The following is an 8,553-nucleotide window of genomic DNA, read 5'->3' on the forward strand; positions in this document are numbered from 1 at the left end:
CAACTCCAACATTGGACAGATTCTTAATATTAAACATATTCAATTGTGTGTATGCTAAGAGGAGCCACACACAAAATACGTAAATAGTTAAATAAAAATTGCTAATAAAACTTCAAATTAATTTTGTGGCACTAATATCTGCCATTCAAACTCTGGATTATGTGAAAATTATTGATTTGGGGTGAATCCCAATTCCCTGAACTGTTTCCCTGTGTCTTTTCTTGCATCTCAGTACCACCCACGCAAGATGTGAGGAAACAGTGCAAAGAGAGGAATCAAGAAAACACTTTTAGAGATGAGACGTCCTTTTTGCCAATCCATCACAAACTGATTTTCAATAAAGGAGCATGTTGGCACCCCAAAACATTTTCACAAAGCTTGCTCTCATTTATCCTCAATCCTTGCATCTTTTGGACATCCTCCAGAATGGTGGACTGGAACCGCTTCACAGTCAAGGGAGGATCAAGGAGCGAGGATTGATAAAATAAAGGAATTTGGATTTGCCCCTAATAAATACCTCATAGAAAACAAGGATTTGCAGATACTATTTGATGTGAGTCTATGTAGATAAAAGAACTGGCACTGACTGCAGAAACTACACATATCATATCAAAGTGCACTAGTTTTTTTGTAATAGTTCCCCTGCTTACATTCCACTCACTTAACCCCTTCGTCCCCATCAGAGACCCTGTTTCTTTTCTCGCTGGTGCTAAATGAACAACAGTCAGCCATTACGACGACACAACACATGAGATCTGGTTGGCTCTGTGTTTTTCTCTCCTTGCCATCACACTTGTCGCTTCATGCCATTGGTCCACCAGCCAATAACTCCCACCCATCCTGCTGCAGTCCCTGCAATGTGATTTGAGGAGATAGGTGCTACTCAAAATGCACCTGCCTGATAGAATGATACCATTGACTGTATACAAAAACCCCTGAAGAGGGGTTTTGAAGCTCAAGTCTGGCCGCCACCATATTAATAGTGCTTCACTCTGCCTCCTATAGCTAATCCAAAAATGGATAAAGAGGTGGAGTGTGAGTGGAGCTCGCTAGACAGCTAGTGGCTAACCACCTATGGTAGTACCCTCCTGCCTGTTACTCGAAGCGGCCACCACCTTAATTAAGGCAGCCATGTTAGTCTTAATATAGAGAATGTGAGGGTATGTTACTCTGTTGAATGTTTGGAGAGGGGCGCCATTTTGGGAGATACCTGCTGTATTGACCTGCATACTCTACTTTTTTTTTGTTTTGTTTTTTGGCTAAAAAGTTACTCAAATTGTTTAGCTCTCACTTTACTGACTGGTATTTCAGAATGGATAACCTTAACTGACTGTAGCTAACTCGTAGCAGACATAGATATCCCATTGACAAGGGCGATCTGGAAAAAAAAAGACTGCACCCTGATCTCAGCTCTCAATTTGGGAGCTAAGACTAGTTAGCAGCTGTTGGCAGATGACACAGACATTGTAAATGAATTCATTTGTGTCCTGTCTGTGCTCAAACTGAACAATAAAGTGGATGTCTGGACGTAATTGACGTATTTACTACTGTGTGTAGCTGTCTGGATAGTATATTTTTTTAACTTACAGATGTATGTAGTGTAGATCTCTATGATGGATAATGAGCGTGATTTTCCAAAATGGTGCATTTACTCAAAATGCAACATGGCATGACAACCTATACCTTAAATGGGTGAGTTATATAAAAATTCACCAGAAGAACTGCAGGTTTTGATACTTCCGCATTGGCTTAATTTCTCAGCTTCAAGGGTTGCTGCTTGGTGGAGACAGGGATCTTGAGAGACAAAAGCATGACTGAGATGAAACTGTGCTGCTGTTTCAGGAAGGTTTTTATGTGGAAGTCACGTTAGGAAGGTTGGATAACATAAATGCAAGTCTCAGTTAATGTATTAACCCTGCATCTATGTTGATGCTGTACTGAGCTAACAAAAAGCTTAAAAAGACCATTAAATCACTTCTACCATAAACCAGAATGCAGCTCTAGTCCAAGATTTTAAATGAAATTTACTGTCAGGGGTTGGGACTTCTCAGGGGGCAATGAAATAATTCGGGAGGTATTTGAGATGGTTTACAAACAGGAGAAATATGCTACTGCTATACAAATGCACTCACATATTTATTTTTGCACTATATATGTTGTTTTCTGCTGAAATATTGACCTTTTCGAGGCTCTCAGCCTCTGCTGATAACAAATCACAGAATTAAAATCAAAAATGAAACTATTCACCTCTTAACTCGAGTAGCCTGTGGGGTAGCTTCATTTTAGGTAGGCACCTGCCAGTTCTTTATTGTCAAAGAGCTGGGCGTAGTAATTCGAAAGCTGATTAAAGAATAAAAGTTAAATTAACTGTTCAGATAAAAACAACTCCATTGTGTTTTGGGGTTTTTGTTTCCTTAAAGTGCAGGTGAACAGAAAGTTATGCATCAGTGAATGATATACCATGAACATAATGAGCAGTACTGGTACCTGTGTAGATTTGTACACATCAGAAATGCACCACTTTACCATTTCCACTAAGTTTTTACAGACATGAGAATCACGAAATGTGAGGAGACATGTGGATGTGTGCTAATTCTTATAAATGCTACAGCAGTCTTTTCTCAAACGAATGATGACAGTCCCCAACTTAGTACTCAGGTTTAAAGTTAAAAAATTTTGATCGCTATGTAAAACAAAATCATTTTAGTTAAAAGGTCCACATACCTGATTAACTAATGTTGCCTTTGGTCATTTGCCATCATCACATGTGGACCTCTGACAGGGCAGTTAACACTAACTAGAATCACACTTCTCTCTAATGCTGGACAAACAGCACTGAGTAGTCTGTGTATTTGAAAATATTTAACCCTGTAAAGCCTGACACATCAAAAAATACCCAGAACATTCCAGTTTTTTGGAACTGAGAAGTTTTATTTAACCTTTTAACAAAATCCAAAAGAAAATTCAAGATTCAGGATTTTTACTTGCCATTTATGCACAGACAGACAGTCCAGGCATATAGGAATAAATGTGCCATATTGGTTTGTTTATTTTTTATTTTTTGTATCACATTTGATACATGGGGCATTTTTGGCAACTTTCTTTGCTTACACACACGCGTGGCAAATATGATACACATGGTTTTATAGGGTTAATTTGGGGGTCATGCTCACTTTCCCATCAGTCCTCATTGACATTTTTTGGGTATGGATTGTTATACGTATATGGATCTCAAAACATCACAGGTTTTCTCATAGATGTTTAATTTGTGTATTCCATCATGAATCTGAGCATTATTTTGAGCCAAGCCTTTGAGCCAATCACGTGCAGCTACTATTTATTAACACTTCTCTAATACTTTGATTCATCAACATCAAAAAATGTTTTCTCTTACATATTTAGCAATTAAAGAGGCTTTTTTCATTTTTCCTGTGTTGATTGAATTTGACTTTTATCTCACCTTCTGAGGATAGTATAGTAAATAAATATGAAAAATAATTTGATGCTATTTATTGAGTTTCGCCACTGGTCACTGCAGCTTGAGAAAATATTGTGATGGATGTCAGACTTGATCCCACCTACTATTCTTTTTTCTTAGAATGTGGTTCCCAAGCAAATGTCATAATGTATAAATGTCAAAATTTAAATCTTATACTTTGTGTAGTTTTTATATAAATCGTACATGTGCCCAACCAAAATGCTGGCTGAAAGAATTCACCCTGAAATCTGACTTTACATGTTCCTGCTGTGATGTGGGCCAATGAGGGCCCTCTCCTTGTGTTTCAGGAAAACAGATCCTGCCTGATATTCCAAACTGCTGTAAACAATGTGTATAAGTTTAGCTAGCAGCATAATCTGCTAAATAGCTAGAGGATGAGCTAAATCTGCACAGTATGTGATTCCTTCTTCAGATACGTTGTGGTTCATGACAACTGTAAACTGTGGCAGGCTGCACACCACAACTTTATTGAAAGTAAAGGTATCTTCCACTTGATTAACTAGTGAAGAGTTAATAAAAAGAGGCAGCATTTCTGTAACCCCTACATCACTGGAAGTTGCACCTAACAAAATATTTAATATTAAAATAATTCTGTAATAATTGAGCAGCTGTACACTATGTTAATAAAAAGGTCATCTAGGTTGTTTATGTGAATATGCAGTGACTAAAAAGCTAGTAAATGGCAGTAATTATTTTGGGATAATGTGCAAATACTCCCAAGTTAAAATCTGGAGATTTTCTTGTGTTACTGCAAAATAGTAAACATGAACAATGACAACTAGTTAGCTTACTATGGAATAAGATTTGAGACCATTTTGATTGATCAAAAATGTCTCAAAAGAAAATGAACAAAAATAAATAAATTGAAAATGAATAAAAAATCATTTCAAACATAAAGGTTACTATATTTTCCACTTTTATTTCACTGTTACTTTTTCCAGTTTTGCTGGTCAGATTTTCAATTGCATCGCTACGTTTTTTCAGTTTCTCTGCTCATTTTTTGTTTTCAATTTTTCAGTGTTGGTTTTTACACTGTCCGTTGTGGCACAACGCTCTAGTGTGGGCGGGTCTTACAGAACTGCCTCCTCATTGGCCAGCAGCTTTTCCACTGGCAGCCAAGTCCCAGGAAGTGGTGTCACTCTATTTATCTTCCGTCTTCTGTTTGGTTCTGTAATACATCAATGTGTTGAATGCAGTTACTAGAAGATAAGTGGCCAAAATACAGAAATTCCCCGATTGACTCGCTTTAAAGCAACTTTATGCAGATACAGATGCACACCGTCAATGTGGCAAGTATTTTTTGATGATGCCCGTCAATGTGGCAAGTATTTTTTGATGGTTTCTTTGGTACCCATGCTAACCGGTTAGCTTCCACAGTAACTTTAGCTGTCTAAATATACTACTGTTTACTCATGCTTAGGCTTAGAAGTAGCCTGAAAAACAACCAGACCGTGTTGTGTCACATCTGACACATCTGTGTCTGCTTTCGGATGCACTTTTGCTTTTACTACAGCAGGTAAGGAGCTAACGTCACTGTTATTATGTGTCACGTTAGTAACATGTCTGCTAGTTTTAGCTCCACAGTGGGTTACTGTCAATAACTTTAGCAATAACCTCTTCCTGGAGTGGTCCATTGACAAATGCAACTGGTATTCTAAAGTACTGTACAGTAAGGCAGCGTAATACATAATACAGGACCATCTTAATTGTATGATGGCTTGTCAATCATATCAATAACGCAGCAATACCTGTAACATTCAACACGTGCCAGGGGATACTGTAGCTGTACCTAAGACATGGTGCTAGGCTGTTGGTTGCTCATTTTCTGTCATTCCAGCATTTTTAGATAGAAATTTTGATGGTCTTCCAATGAATGTGGCAATGTGATGTATATAAAAGTAGGTTCTTGTTACAGGCTTGTTATGTTAAGGTTATGTCAACAAACCTTCCATTTTTGTGATCAGACAGATATTTTTGATGACAGTCTCCACTCTGACTCTTGTGTGTGTGTGTGTGTGTGTGTGTGTGTGTGTGTGTGTGTGTGTGTGTGTGTGTGTGTTAAAGCTAAATACATTTGTACTTTAAGATAAGACCACAGATAGATGCTGTATTGAAATATGACAGACTACTCATTAATACCAAATGTCTTAAATATACCATTAGGTAGTTTGAGTAACAAATCAAGGGAATACATGACTAATTACTGTTTGTGCTTGTATATTTTTATTACATTTACTTACTATAGAATGGTTACATTTTGAGGAGTAACTGGCGGCAACATCTGTCTCGTTGTCTTCTGAACTGTGCTTTTCTATTATACAAAGGTAAACTACAGAGAGATGTCCTCAGCTAGCAGTGACCGGGCTTCAGCTGGCTAAGCTAAGACTAATCTTACTGGCAAAGCCTTCAAGCAGCATATCTGTAAGTATAACAAAAGTAAAGACATCTTTAAAAACCAAATTATCACTTAAACACAAGTCTGTAAACAGGAGACAGTCCAGTTTATGCAGAAATGGCAACATTTTCAGGTCACAGCAGGAAGTCATGCTAGTGTCTCTGGATAGGTTTCTTCTTCATGGATATTTTTTCTAATTTCTTTTGAATATACTCTGTGTGTTGGTTTTGACAACTGTTGCATTCCCCCGGAGGAGCTGGGGGAAGTGTCTGGAGAGAGGAAAGTCTGGGCATCTTTGCTTAGACTGCTGCCCCCGCGACCTGGTCCCGGATAAGCGGAGGAAAATGGATGGATGGATGTTTTCAAAAAGGTTTACTTTGTCTGTGTGTGTATTTAACTGAAAATGCATTGTGCAGACCTTGCTTTCAACATATAACAAAGATACAGCTTTGTTGTAGCTCCAGCATGTTTTGCATTTTTTGGATTTATTTATTTTTGTTTGTGTTCCAGAACTTTCAAATAATCAGTATCCATTTCTCCATTGTTCATTGTTTTTGTTTGTTTATTTTGAGAGACATGGAACCAACGGTGTAATTATACACAAGTCTTCCTTCAAAATAAAATACAGTAAAAATAAATAAATAAAACTGTCTGGCTACTGGTGACTGAGGAGTGTTTGTGTGGCTTCTTTATGTATGGGCCCTGTACATTGTGTTATTTCTGCCATCTTGAATGAAAATAGCTGGTTATGAGGATGGTAAAATCTTTGGCTGTGGTAAATGCAGTCCTCCAGAGAAATGAATAGGGAGAGCTTCATTTTTTTCTCACCTTTGAAACTCAAGCTAACTCTTCCCCATCGCTCTCCAAGGTGAGCTGCCCACTCGCTAAGCTATTTATTTGACAAGCCTAGTAACTCACGTGGCTGCCTCAGCAATCCAGTGGATATGTATTTCATTGATGGTTTAGTCTATGTATGGGATTTGTCAAAAATGCCATACTCATAATGTAACTTAATGACTGTGCCACTATGTAAACTATTATGTAATGTTTTACTGCTGGGTTTATACAAACATTCTGATAATCAAACCTACTGACGTAGGCTGATGTTTAAAGTAGGTAAGTGTTAGCATGCTAACATGCTAAACTATATACTGTATGTGGTTGGCATTATACCAGCTTAGCATCAGCATATTAGAGTGTGACTATAGTACAGCTTCAAAGTCTTGTCAGTTTTTTCCCAAATATTCATTTCCATCTCCTTTGCGTTTTCATTTCTCCATCTTTGTTCCATTTTCTTTATACAGTTACCAGTTTTTCTTTTCTTTTCAGCTCATCATCCTTGCCACCACTGGCTCGGCCTTGCCGTCTCTTCATGATCTGTTTCACTTCTTTTGTCTTTTCTTGCTTTTTCCTGCCTCTCAGTTTGCTCTTCATGGCTTTCTCCTTTATTTCCTCACCCATTTTCTTCTGCATTCCCACGATTTTCTCACCTATTCCTTTCACCTCCCTTACTATTCTTACTTCTATTTGCATCTCTCTTGTCCTTCCCTGCCCTCTTGCTTTTCTCCCTCCTATCTTTTCTGTCTTCCCCAGCCCAGGTATCCACCTCCTCCCCTTTACTCTATTCTCCCTCTCGTTTTCCTCCCTTTTCCAATCTTTTCCTCATCGCCCAGCGACCCCCCCTCCCCACACACACACACGATTCGTTTCTATCTTGCTCTCTTGCTCTCTACATCTGCTCCCTCCTTTTTTCCCAGAAGTCCCCTGTGGTGTTGCAATCACCTCTGCTGCTGTTGATTAAGCTGAGAGAGATTGGCTGTCCACGACCCAATAACCCCCAAGGGCGAAGGGCTGGGCACCTCTCTGCCCATTTTCTCCCCCTCCCCCTCATCTGAGCCATCTACAGTCTCTCCTTTCACTGTAGTTTCTTCTTTTATCTCTTCCCTTCTTTCTTCTGTTCTCTTCCCTAATCATTTTCATCTCTCTTCACTTTCCTCTTGTCTCTTTTTCTCTCCTCTCATTTTATCTTTTCTCCTCTTTATCTCATCTGTCTTCATCTTGTTTTCGTTCCGCCTGAGATATTCAATCTAGTCTTCCCTGTCCTTTTTTTATCCCTTGTCTTTCTTCTTCTCTCATTTCCACTCATCTTTTGTTCTTCATTCCTGTTCTCCTCTTCTTTTCTTTTCGCATCCTCTTATCCACTCATTTTTGGTTCCCATTCCCTTTGTCCTTCCATGATTCTTCCTTTACCTGTTTTGAGCATGTTGCCCTGTCTCCTTTCCTCATTTCCCTTCTTCTTGTTTGTCTCATGACCATGATTCCTCCTCCTCAGTTCTTTTCCTCTTCTCAGCTCATTTTCTTTTTCCTGAGATATAGTCTATCTTTTCCTACGTGGCCTGCCCTGTCTTCTTATTTCTCCTCCCTCAAATAGTGTTTATTAATTCTTTAATCTTAAGTATTTATTAATTCCTATTAAGATATGGATATACAAAAGTACACAAGTGGCAGCACTAGTGTCTATCAAATAAAAACCTTAAATTTAATTTAAGACAGACCAATTTCACAGCAGCAAATGTCAATAGTGAGAACACTGTTTATCTTCCTCTATATATGTGTGTGTGTGTGTGTGTGTGTGTGTGTGTGTGTGTGTATGCACATA

The sequence above is a fragment of the Monopterus albus genome, unplaced genomic scaffold (genome assembly GCF_001952655.1).
Source record: "Monopterus albus unplaced genomic scaffold, M_albus_1.0 scaffold50.1, whole genome shotgun sequence".
Taxonomy (NCBI): domain Eukaryota; kingdom Metazoa; phylum Chordata; class Actinopteri; order Synbranchiformes; family Synbranchidae; genus Monopterus; species Monopterus albus.